This window comes from Cucumis sativus, chromosome 7 (assembly GCF_000004075.3).
Source record: "Cucumis sativus cultivar 9930 chromosome 7, Cucumber_9930_V3, whole genome shotgun sequence".
Taxonomy (NCBI): Eukaryota; Viridiplantae; Streptophyta; class Magnoliopsida; order Cucurbitales; family Cucurbitaceae; genus Cucumis; species Cucumis sativus.
Genome location: NC_026661.2, coordinates 6,959,239 through 6,971,411, shown reverse-complemented (window position 1 = coordinate 6,971,411; position 12,173 = coordinate 6,959,239). Strand labels below are relative to the sequence as shown.

The window sequence follows — 12,173 nt, the reverse complement described above, 5'->3', positions numbered from 1 at the left end:
CTTTAGTGTCGGTTTGCCTTTTATGTCGTTTTTAAACTGACATTAAAATCTTGTTTTTGGATCTATTTTTACAAAATTTATTTTTATTTAATTGTTGCATTGTTGTCTATTTTTTATAAACTGACATTAGATACGTGTAAATAAATATTTTTTTGCTCACTCCAACAAATCAATAAAATTAATATTATTTTAGAAACTACAATATTTTTCTTTTACATTTGTATACAGAAAATGAAATCTTAATATTGCGTTTGTATATACATTCTACAATAATACATGAAACTAGATCCTAATACAAGACTTAAATAAGAAATCTTAAACGCCTTCACAATCTTCAACTTTCAACGATCGCTTCCATCTACACAATCGCTTAGCTTAGTTTGGCTGGCTATCTAAGACCAAAATATACTTTACAACCTGAGGAAGATTAAATCTAGAATCTGCAAAATTAGTACATATTATTTAAAATCAAACTAAACAGACTGCAATCTAAATGTGGAAAATTAAAAATTACTACAAAGTTTTCGTAAAGTAAATAATGTAGCAACAACAAAGAAGACGATTGAAATGACAACTCAAAAGTACTGCAGAAATAAAGAAGAAAATTAGCTTTTATCAAACAACTCGTTAACCTGATTTGGTTCTTCAAAGATCAACAACAAAAAGAGGAATACAACTAAAGAATAATTATACTATCCTCGACTCTGACTTCAAAGCAAATTTTAAATGTTCAATTTAGCAATGTTAGTCTACAGGCTTCTTACTCTTAATTGTATAAATTTACCCATCAATAACAACATTGTTTTTATAGAGAAAGTTGAATAATGGAGATGATAAATAATCTTACAAACTCCTATTGGATCGTTTTTCCTTTCAAATGAAAATAGTTAATGAATTTCATATATCGAAGGTGAAAATCCCAAATAGTAAAAGAACATGGAATATAAGGAAGTCCATACTCCACTAGCTAGGTATTGATCAAAGATAAATATATGGAAAAATAGATGCAACCTACAAATATATCAAAACAGACTAATACTCAAACTAAACTAAAGAAAACAAAAACATTACTACTAAAATTAACTAAAAGATAAAATAAAACACAATTGAAAACAATTAATTACCAAGACTAATCTCAATCGAAAACCAAAACGCATCACATTCTAAAGATATTTTGCTTCACATAACACTCCAAATAGCTATACCAAAAAAAAAAAAAACATAAATATCTACAAAATAAATTTGATCCTAGCATAAAAAGCATCATATGCATCAATTTACAAGTAATAGGATGTGCGAGTTAGAAATTAATATATGATGAGCATTGACAGATAGCATGTGAAATGAAGTGCTACATCTTTATTAAAAGGAACAAGATTTCAATAAAATCGAATCTTTAATGCATCACCATTCTCATAAAATGCTAAACAAATCTTCATAATCGCTTAGCTTGGCTGGCTATGTAAGACCAAAATATATACTTTACAACATGAGGAAGATTAAATCCATAATCTACAAAATTATGTTGACAGAGGCCAACATTTGCTCCATCCACAATAGCATCACAATGATTATGTACTTCTATGAGTGCAACACGCCCGTGGCCATATTTTATAACGTTATATATGCAAAAGAAATATATGTATATATATATAACGAAAATTTTATGAACCTACGCATGCACACATTTTAATAATTACTTACTCTGCATTTTTCATTTTGGCAAATCCACCAACAAGAATGGTGTAAGTTACCAAGCTCATTTCTATGCCTCCTTCTCTTCTTTCATTTTTCTAACAAAAGATGGTATGAATAATGTTGCACATCATTAAAGCTTACTATTATCGCAAAACGACACACTTGAAAAATATTTAGATTGAATTAATATAGTAAATATACTTTTGCAATGACATATCTACCATCAAAATATATATTTCAAGCATAAAATACTTAATTGGCCTTCTATACAAATCAATCAAACTTTAACCATATTCAAAACTAGAATGGTGACCTTTATGTCAATAAATGAAGCAAAAATATTAAGCTAACATTGAGATCAAATTAACATATGACGAAAGAAAGGGAGAAAATAGGAGTAGTTATTACTTTGTGTAGACATGAGACCATGGTTCTATTTCCCTAGCTCGCATATTTTCAAAGATTTCACGTGCACCGTTCATATCACCTCTCCTTGTGTAGTAATTCACCATCAAACCATACTCTTTCCTAGAAGGATTAATGATAATAGATTTAATCCTAAAAAAAAAAAAAAGATCAAACCAATTAATATGAAAATGCTCAAATTTAGACTTTTCACTTTTTATGTATAAAATTCAGCAAAAGGTGAATGTGAGATGTCTCAAAGCTTGCTTACATTCATGCTCATGAACAGATCATTGTTGGTGCAAGTTTGAATGAATGAACTCGAACACGCACGATCAAAGCAATACAATTGAGATTCTTACCTTGTCTGTATGATGTTGCACAGTTATATTACATTGTCCAGTAGATACGTCCCAAATTTTGATTTGCTTATCAAGAATTTGAAATAAAATAACTCCAAGATGCAAGTGGGTCAACAATTTTAAGTGAAATGATTAAAATGGGAAATTGAATGAGTATTGATTGTTTTAATCCATATAATGATTGCACAGATGATTATATACCACATTAGTATTGATTGTTTTAATCCATATAATGATCTCTGTAACTTTATTGAATATAGTTCTCGAAAACTTGATTTATATATTTCAAGTATCTTAAATCCTTCTAGAACTTTTATTTAAATATCATTATCAAGAGATCCATATAAATATGTTATGACTACATCCATAAGATGCATGTCCAAATTTTTATACACAACCAAGCCAATAAAAAATCTTAATGTGATTTCATCCACCATCAGAGAATATGTCTCCTCATGGTCAATACCAGGTCTTTGTGAAAAACCTTGTGCAACTAATCTTCCTTCATCTCTTGCAATCTCATTATCTTCATTTCTTTTTCTCACAAATATCCATTTATATTCCACAGGTTTGACACCTTTTGCTGTTTGGACTACTGATTCAAAAACTTGACATTTTGAAAGTGAATTTAATTTTGCCTCAATTGATTCTTTCCACAAAGACCAATCTTTTCTCTGTCGACATTCTTCAACGAATTTTGGTTATGGATCTTCATTTTTTAATATAGTATCAAGTGCAAACTATTATCAACAACTGCATTAATTATATTCCATCTCTTTCCTGTCTTAGTTGTTTTATCTTCTTCGATATTTTGTGTCATAGGATTTCTTCTGGAACATCCATATCCTTAATCGAGTTATTGACTCAATTTCTATTTCAAGGATTTTTATCTTTAATGACAAGTTGTTATGTTGGGATATCAATTTTTTATGAGACATTTGCAACTCTGATATGTGTTTTAGTTACTTTCTTTGCATCTACAAATGCATCTAGTAACTGATTTGCTATATATATTTTGCAAATGAATTATTTTATGAACTTCAAGTTCACATTGATCTGTACGAGGATCCAAATGAGACAATAATGATACATTTCATGTAATTTCTTTTTCCAATTTTTTTAATTTCTCCTTATAACGTTGAAAAATTTGTCTAATTAAAATGATAATCAATAAATCATGTAGACCCGTAAGAGGTTCAAGATTTCAAGATATTTAATAATTTATGGAGAATCGAATCCAACATATATTTCTAGCCTTCTTTGAGGATCCATCTTAGTACGTTGTAATAGAGCAATTGGAACATATATGACACATCCAAAAATTCTCAAATCCCTAGAAGAAATTTTGCCTTTAATGTCAGTTGTCAACTGACGTCTTTGCAAGCATTATAAAAGGCCTTTAATGTCGATTTGACTTTAATGTTGGTTTAGAAACGACATTAAAGGCCTCTTTAATGTCGGTTTAAAACCGACATCAAAGGCCTTTAATGTCAATTTAAAATCAATATCTTTGATGGTTTTATTGAAGGTCTTGAATGTCCTTGGCCTTTGATTTTGATTTTAAACCGACATTAAAGAGGCCTTTGATGTCATTTCTAAACTGACATTAAAGACACCTTTAATGTCATTTTTAAAACGACATCAAAACCTTGTTTCTGGCCCATTTTTAAATTTATTTTTATTATATTGTTGCATTATTGTCCATTTTTTATGACATCAAAACCGATATTATTTGTCTCGAATTATGAGAGGAAATGTTCATCATCGTATATTGTGAAAAATGTAAAAAAAAATTGTTGGCACGCTTGCTAGCTATAGAATGCTAGAGCTACTACTCCATGGCAAACCTTATACACATCAAATACACTTTTCCACACTTCTTCCATATAGAATTAAACAAATACATATAATCCAACACCTATATATATTCACATATCAAATAAATGCATGTTGTCCTCTATGACAAACCAATAGGATTCCTATTTCACCTGCAATGAATAAGATCCAACACATAATATACCAACACACTTTTTCACACTTCCATAAAGTACTACAACAAATACACATCATCCAACACACACACACATATATATATATATATATATATTCACATATCAAATAAACACACTATATCCGATGACTATAAGTGAAAACTCAAAATCTAAGAATAATAATATCACGAAAGGGGCGTACATTTGCATAAGAGAGTTCTTTCCTAAACAAGGAACAATCATTTCTACATTTATGTATCTTCTCGTACTTCATTCCAAGAGTACACAAAATCTTTTTGCTTCATAAGTAGAAGTAGGGATTTCATTAGGAGTAGGTAAGATGTCACCAATTAATTTTAACAACTCCGTGATACTCTTTTCACTCCATCCAAATTTAACTTTCAAATTATATAATTTTATCAATGTAGATATTTTGGTAAAAATTTTACAATTAGGATATAATGGTTTCTTGGCATCATCTAGTAGTTTCTCAAAATTTTCTAACTTGGTCATTAAAATAATTGTGTGCACCCTCAAACATCCCAATTATGTCACCAACATCAAACATCCCAATTATGTCATCAACATCATCCACGTTAATTTCTTCTCTTGCACTACTAAAGACACTTTCATTGTTTCTCTTCATTGGTAGTGATTCACCATGAAAAATTCATACTTGATAACTCTTATCGATGCCTTAAAAAATAATAAGTGATCTCTAATTGTATTCACATGTAAAGTCTTTGCATTTACGCACTTTAAACGAGAACAAGTCATGATGTTCGATGTCTTCGAATGTTTCAACCCATTTTTAATAAACATCTCAACCCCAACAACATAATCAGTTAACATTCGATTATTTTTCATCCATGGCTTATCCATATTATATAAGGATGCAATTTAATCTACAAAAAAATGTCAAAAAAACAATAAGGAATATTTAAGTAATCTTACACTTGTGAACTCAACTATAATCAACAATAATACCTAAAAAGTTGAAGACTAAATATAATTAATGTAAATTTCTATATACACCCAACAACCAAACAATTAGAATAAAGCAAGACTATCAAATAAGCACATATGAAAAAGAAATTAAATTCTTATCCACATTCCAAAAACGTACTAACAAGTTCTATATAAACCCAAACAACCAAAAAGTTCTATATACACTCAAACAACTACAAAACTCGTAATCGTATCACTCAATCAACTAACAAGCAAATCTCAAATTAAAACCATCGACGAAGACCAAACACAAACTTCTAACCATCATTATGACATTATAATTCCAAATGAATGGAAGTAATTAGTTTGATTTTCTTTTACTAACAATTTGAGGTGTGTTAAAAAGCCCTCCGACACGCTTAAATACTGACAACATATACCAAGTACCAAATATATCTACAAAAGACCGATGAGCAACTTAAAAAAAAGAAGAGAAACTTCAATTAAATACAAAAAGTGCATGTGCACTCGTGTGCATGAGTATATTATCATCGCACAATCAATTAAAATATACATGCATGCATGCTCCAAGATTTTGTAATATTGAAGCACAAACCAATTCAATAATTACAAATCGAAAGCATCCATTCATTCTTTGGATACACAAGCGTAAAAAAAACTTTTCAAAATCTTAAAGATAATACAAATAAATAAAAATACGGATTTAATTTTCAAGGAGTATGAATCATTACCTCTCCTTACCCTTCTTTAAGAATCACTTAAGCAACTTCTTCCTAGCAATTGGAAGATATGTTAGAAAACAATACAAATTAGCATAGAACATCACAGTAAACAAAAGCGTTCAGAGTAACGTACACAAAAGTATAAGAGTTTATCTTTTTTAAAGCTACAAACTAATGGGTTCACCAGATATCTCATCAAATAGGTTCACCGGTGACTGCTGAAACGTGTGGGTTGTGACTGCTGAATCAGAATCAGTCCGATTTTAGGTGGGTATCTAACCGAATGGGTTCAGAGTTGGAGATTTGTGGGTGGTGAATGCTGAATCTGGCTATCTCACAAACACGATTCACTGGAGAGAAAAATATTTTGATGGTGGTCGTGAGAGCTGGGCACAAACGTAGATGAAGGTGGATGAAGGAAATGATTGATTTCAATATAACACCCCAAAACTAGTAAGTTAACTTTAATGTGTGTTATATTGAAATTTTTTAGGTGTTATGTGTGAAATTATTTGATTTGTGGAAGTTAAGTACGTTGGAGTGATATGTGGTTAATTCTGAAATTTGAAATCCTATTGTTAAAGTGGTGATTTTTGGATTGATTGGTTGGTAAATTAAATTTGTAAAGTTTGAAGTATTATGAGTAATTATTGTTTATCAGTATAAGCAAAGTTATAGAGGAATAAGAATAATTATATTATGGGATAATATAATTATTCATAATATAATTATTATGGAAAAGAGAGAAGTTATTGATGATATATTGAGTCGGTAATGAAGAAAGAGAAAAATTATTTGAAATAGAAAAAAATGAGTTCGTTGGGGAAATTAAATAATGATAATAAAGATAATGACAATAGTAATGATAATAATACTGTATTATTATTATTATTGTATATATTAAATAAGCCTCTTTCATTTTTCATGTCCATCTTCTCCACCCCTCTTTCTTCTTCACCATTCAACCCTAGAGCAGTCGCCGCCCCACTTCAGCCATCGTCGCGCACAACACTCCAGTGAGAGAGTCCTCGTCACGGTCGCATAGTCGAAGCATCACGGTCACGAAGCACAACCGTTCGTTTCTCTCCAGCCGTGTCGACTCGTGTTGCATCGGACAGTCGAACGACCCCTATCTTCCGCCGTGCGCTCCTCCTTCGCGTCGTCGATCGTAACCCTCTCTTTTGTCGAAACCATCATCGGTCGTAGCCTCCACTTGCACAGCACCGCCGGACATCATCGCGCTTGACAGTCAAGGATGCAAGCCATGACAATTTTCTTTTCGCGAGCCACACGTCCAAGCCGCGTCAGTTCAAGCCGTGTCCCTTCACCGAGCCGCGTGAGTCATCTCTGTTGATCCAAGCCGTTCCATGTAAGCCGTACGCGAGCCATACACAACTGAGTCGATCCTGTGTGAGCCGTATGCGAGCCGTGAGTCTCAAGACCCGAGCCGAAGCCTTGCTAGCCGAGCCACCTTCAGTTTTAGCCGTCTGCAACATATTTAAGCCCTTGGTGAGTTTTTGCTTAGTTCTTGTTGGGTTTGGTACGCCCAAATAATTATTGTTTTGGGTCTTAAATAAGTTAGCACTGGAATGAGTTGTATTATGTTTTTTGAAGGTTAAGGTGTGGTTGAGGAATTGAATTGTGCAAATTTCAATTTAAGGTTGTATTGAGATCAACTTTAAATCTTTGGGGTAAGTTTGATTGAATTGGTTGCCTAATTAAACAGTAAAGTGATAGATTGACAAAATTATTAAGTTTAATTTTGTTCATGTTTAGGACTGAGTTTATTGTGAGGATTTGACTCTCAATCAGAGGAGTACTATTTCTTTTGTGAATCTCCAGGTAAGAGATTTTTCGTACTAAACCCTACTTGGAAGTTGCATGTATGTTATGTATTGTTTAGTAGTGTAAGTAAGAGATGTATAATATGTCTATTTGAGATGGCCGTATAAATAGTTACTTAGTAAACCATATTATGATTTAGATATAATATTCTTTGTTGAGGCATGCTATGATCAAATATGTGACTTTTGAGTTATGTGTAACTGAGCTAAGATGTTGATGCTATGATAAGCATGTATAGGCTATAGTGTTCTGTTAGTTTTGCCTGTTAGAGTCATACCATATGAGGGTCACTCGGGTTCACCACCTATGTATGCCTATGTGGCTGGTTTGAGATGTGATTCGATGGGATCACTTACAACCCGTGTAAGGACCCAACTTTTCTAAGTAAGTCGAGGTCGTTAACTTTTAACAAATAAACTTTGATTGATACAAATTGAAACATAAGTCAATTTAAAAACAAAACATGTCAGGCCTGATTTTCAAATATTCAAGAAAACTTAACAATAACACTATTTACAAATAAAAGTTTGTAAACTAACATTTAGTACATCTTAAACCTTAAAAGAAATCATAAGCGGAAGCAAAATAACACATTCCCTATGGCAATCACGCTTCCTTCCTGCCCCTCGCCGGTTTGCCACCTTTATTTCCTTTGCCTGAAAATTAAACATAAGAAGGGTGAGTATAACAATACTCAGTAAGAGACCCTCTACTGGTCTCGTCAGGGGAAAATAAATTGTTAAAGTTCTATTGGGACACCCTGTACAGTCACAGTCTTGTGATCCCGTAGGATACACATTTCAGTCTAACGCCCCGAGGGACGTACATATCAGTCTAACGCCCCGAGGGACGTACATATCAGTCTAACGCCCCGAGGGACGTACATATCAGTCAAGTGTTCTGCAGAAACACATATCAGTCAAATGCTCCCGAAGGTGCAAAATAAATTGGTGATCCCGTGGGACACCTACAAGGTAAACATCCCAATACAACCTAACAATTTATCCCCTCATTCCATTCAACCCATCTTTCAGTTACTTCAAATCACAAAGTCCTTTCTTTCAACATCCTAACAGTCAACTTATTTTACTACAATCATATGTCTGTCAATAAAATGCTAATACATCAGTCAATCCACTGTACAGTCAATACACCCCTCAGTTCAGCAGCACACAGTCATACTTTAGCGTAACGTACACCCAATCTAAACGACAATCACAAGTTCGCATCTGCATCTCATACAAGCACAATCTACAATTTTCGTCCTGTCCACATCCACACACACATATATATATTCCATGACAATCACAATATGCATTCAACATTAAGTCTACTTCAATTCATATGCATATATATATTTTCAGTCAATCCACAATATACATTCAACACCGAAGCTACATCCATAAGTGTGTATATATATATATCATCTCATCATCTTTACTCAGTCAGAGATAATCATACAGACATACAATTCACAATCACAAGTGAGTCCAGTAGAAAATCCCTTACCTTAAGGTAACTCAATTTCTCGAACAAACTATATCCAATGAAAGACACCAAGGTATTAGCGAACTGAACTCCAACAAATTACAAGTTGGTTGTGAATTCAAGGAACTCAACGTTACTTCCAACACCTTCAAGAACAATGTTAACCAAACGTTTAATTTGATATTTCATCTTAACAATCCATCACGTAGAAAACCATCAATTTCACTTATCAGGAACTCACAACAAAATAGCGGCAACGGCGATCGAGCCTAAACGACAAAGATCGTACAAACAGATTAGAGTGTACGTCGGTTTGTGAATCACGGCTGGAAGAAGAAGCACGATGCTACCTTACTGTCGGTCGACGAACAGACGCGACGGCGCATATGGTTGACGAAAGCGGAACAAAACCCTCAGTTGGATTATGGAAAGTCGTGGCGGTGTGGAACGGCTGCGGACGTCACGACGGCACAAAACGTGAGGCAGAAGACTTGTGCAAGCTGAGCAACGCAAATTTCCGAGCAATGCGACTAGCAGAAGATGACGGACAATGTGATGAAGTGGCTCGAACGATTGCGGATCTGGACAGGAGGGAGGCGCTGACAAACCGCGACGAGCAGTTGGGGTTTGGGTAACGGCGGCGCCAGAAAAATGAAGGAGAAGGGAGAGAGAAGATGGTCGGCGGCGGTTGCTGCGAACGGGAAGGAGAATGGATGGGGCGGCGGTTGCTGCGAACGGAAGAAGGGGAATGGATGGCGGTTGCTGCGCTGCGAACGGGGAGAAGGGGAAGGGCGCACGGGAGGAAGAAGAAAAAGAAAAAAAAAGTTTTCTTTTTCTTTTCTCTTATTTGATAAAACATAAAATAAATATATTAATAAAATATAATTAAATACATATATATATTTAATTATATTAATACATTTCACATCTTCTTTCTCTCAAAATAATTTACCTTCAAGTTTGGGGCGTTACAACCCGACTCTCCTATAGGGTTATTCCTTCGGGTTCACCGAGAGCCCAAATGTGTCCCTACGGGACCATTGGATAATATGCATTCGGGAGCGCAATAGTATGCAGTACCATGTTACATGACTCTAGGTTAACAGACACATACTGAGACCAATATGGGTCTCTTACTAAAGTATAATTTATACTCACCTTTTAAATGTTTAGTTTTCAGGTAAGGGTAGAGGCAAGGGCAAACTGGCGAATGATAGAAGTGACCGTGGATCGCCATAGGGAACCGTTCAGTTTTCTTTCACATTTATATTTCAGTAGTTATATTTTCATAGATTTATTTCAGAACTCCAGTTCAATTACTTTAAGTATATTTCCTCTATTTTGGGCCGAAAGTAGTATTTAGATTAGTTATTTTAACTATTTATTTATTTTTATTATTTAAAGTTTTTCCTCAAATTATAATTTATTTTCTTGTATATTAAAAAAAAAATCTATATTTACTTAAATAGTAATGACCTAAACCTTCTAGAAAAGTTGGGGCGTTACAGTTGGTATCAGAGTCAAAGTTTTAGATTTTGTAGACTGACTTACGATGTAAGTCTTTGATTTTATCCCTATGGTTAATACGGTCTTTCGTCACTCGCCAGGTACATTTTTATGATATAATTTAAGATTGTGCATATGACCTTGCATGAATTAAACTAGATAAGTAAGCATGTTATGAATGAACTCGTAGTAAAAGACTTTTAATGGTGGAAATTAGGAAAAAAATGCTGCCATGTAGAAGTGTTCATAGAGGTGGTATTGGAGGTAGAGGAGCTGGACGTAACCATCCTGGCGGGACAACCTGAAGCACGACCTGGAGGACAGCCCGGGGAACAACCAACTGTACAAGCTGTCAACCCTACTGCACCTGTTACTCAAGCAGACCTTGCTGCTATGGAGCAAAGGTACAGAGACTTATTGTTTGAAGTGATGGCACAACGACAGGCCTGCCTCACAGACCTAGACAGCTCTTGTTTAGGCATCGGCTGTAGGTGATCAGATTCCAGCTACAGGAGTTCAGGCCCCAATTGTAGCCCAACACTTACCAGGCATGCTTTTAGCCGAAGCCAAGCACTTGAGGGACTTGAGGAAGTATAACCCTTAAACTTTTGATGGATCTTTAGCAGATCCCACCAAAGCACAAATGTGGTTGAGTTTGGTGGAGACCATCTTTCGTTATATGAAGTGCCCTAATGACCAGAAGATTCAGTACGCTGTGTACTTACTGATTGATAGAAGCAGAGGTTGGTGGGAGTCCACAGAGAGGATGTTGAGTGGAGATATAAGTAAGATCACCTGGGAGCCGCTCAAGGAGAACTTTTATGCCAAATTCTTCTCTGCCACAGTGAGAGAGGCCAAGTGCCAGAGTTCCTAAAACTATAGCAAGGTAACATGACCATGGAAGAGTATGATCAGAAGTTCGATGTGTTATCCCAGTTTGCACCCGATTTAGTGAGAACCGAGGTTGAGAGAGCTAACAAGTTCGTCAAAGGTCTCAAGTCAGAGATTTAGGGTTTCGTTCGCGTCCTTAGACCAACCACCCAAGCTGATGCGATGGCAGTAGACCTGAGTTTGTATGAGAGGACGATGTTGGCCAAGGCTGTAGAGAAGGGGCCAACTTCGGGACATAAACGGAAGACTGAGCAGCAGCCTATAGTAGCACCACAAAGGAATTTGAGATCAATGGT

General features: G+C 34.6%; 2 long non-coding RNA genes across 2 annotated transcripts; one reads left to right on the top strand and one right to left on the bottom strand.

The window, feature by feature from the left end:
- Positions 1-6,985: 6,985 nt before the first annotated feature.
- On the top strand, positions 6,986-7,877 carry LOC116405144. The gene is made up of 2 exons (XR_004218251.1): positions 6,986-7,656; positions 7,762-7,877. It is a non-coding gene; the product is annotated as an uncharacterized LOC116405144 (long non-coding RNA).
- Positions 7,878-8,603: 726 nt separating this feature from the next.
- On the bottom strand, positions 8,604-9,833 carry LOC116405143. Its single transcript, XR_004218250.1, has 3 exons — positions 9,722-9,833; positions 9,502-9,626; positions 8,604-8,648 (listed from the first exon to the last, which is right to left on the bottom strand). It is a non-coding gene; the product is annotated as an uncharacterized LOC116405143 (long non-coding RNA).
- Between the last annotated feature and the right edge of the window lie 2,340 nt (positions 9,834-12,173).